This window comes from Penaeus monodon, chromosome 20 (assembly GCF_015228065.2).
Source record: "Penaeus monodon isolate SGIC_2016 chromosome 20, NSTDA_Pmon_1, whole genome shotgun sequence".
NCBI classification, from domain to species: Eukaryota; Metazoa; Arthropoda; class Malacostraca; order Decapoda; family Penaeidae; genus Penaeus; species Penaeus monodon.
The window spans coordinates 43123451-43124018 of record NC_051405.1 but is presented as its reverse complement, the minus strand read 5'-3'; the positions used below and the strand labels follow the sequence as shown (position 1 = coordinate 43124018).

General features: G+C 36.3%; 1 protein-coding gene across 1 annotated transcript in view; it reads left to right on the top strand.

Annotated features, from left to right (window-relative positions):
• LOC119585848 (maestro heat-like repeat-containing protein family member 1) overlaps window positions 1–568 on the top strand; it is a gene marked incomplete in the record, with an annotated part of 26167 nt that overhangs the window by 14462 nt on the left and 11137 nt on the right.

The window sequence follows — 568 nt, the reverse complement described above, 5'->3', positions numbered from 1 at the left end:
AATAAGTATTTTTTTGTCTTGTATATTTGTGTTTTTACTAGTTGTATCAAAATTTTTTGCTTCATTTGTATTGCAAATTGTTATAGCTTTCTTTAAAGGGTTTGCAAAATGCCTTTACAACAGAATTGTTGCTTTTCATTAGTAATTTAAAGCTGTCAAGATCATTTGAATCATTTTTTACAGCAACATTACCGCATTTTGAATGATTTGGTTTTGCTGACAATTTTCTGGGAATAGTGAGTGACAGAGAATGGAAACACTGTTAGATTACAGAATTTCCTTTTGACAGCTATTTGTGTCTCATGATCATATGACCACTCAGACAGCAGGAGGAATAACTGAAGAGTGAACAAGAGGCCAACTGCCGACCAAATATCCAGATTTCCTTTTGACCGTTCTCTGTTTAGTTCTTATGTAGGGGTTGTGGCACCACTACACCAGACAGGAGGCACTAACTCAAAGAGTGCCTTTAATTTCATCCCAAACAGAGGGGCAACTGGGCTTGTGCCGACAAAGTAAGTCGCTCCTGATTATTTGGACTATTTTGTATCGGTGTTTCTGTTTTTAT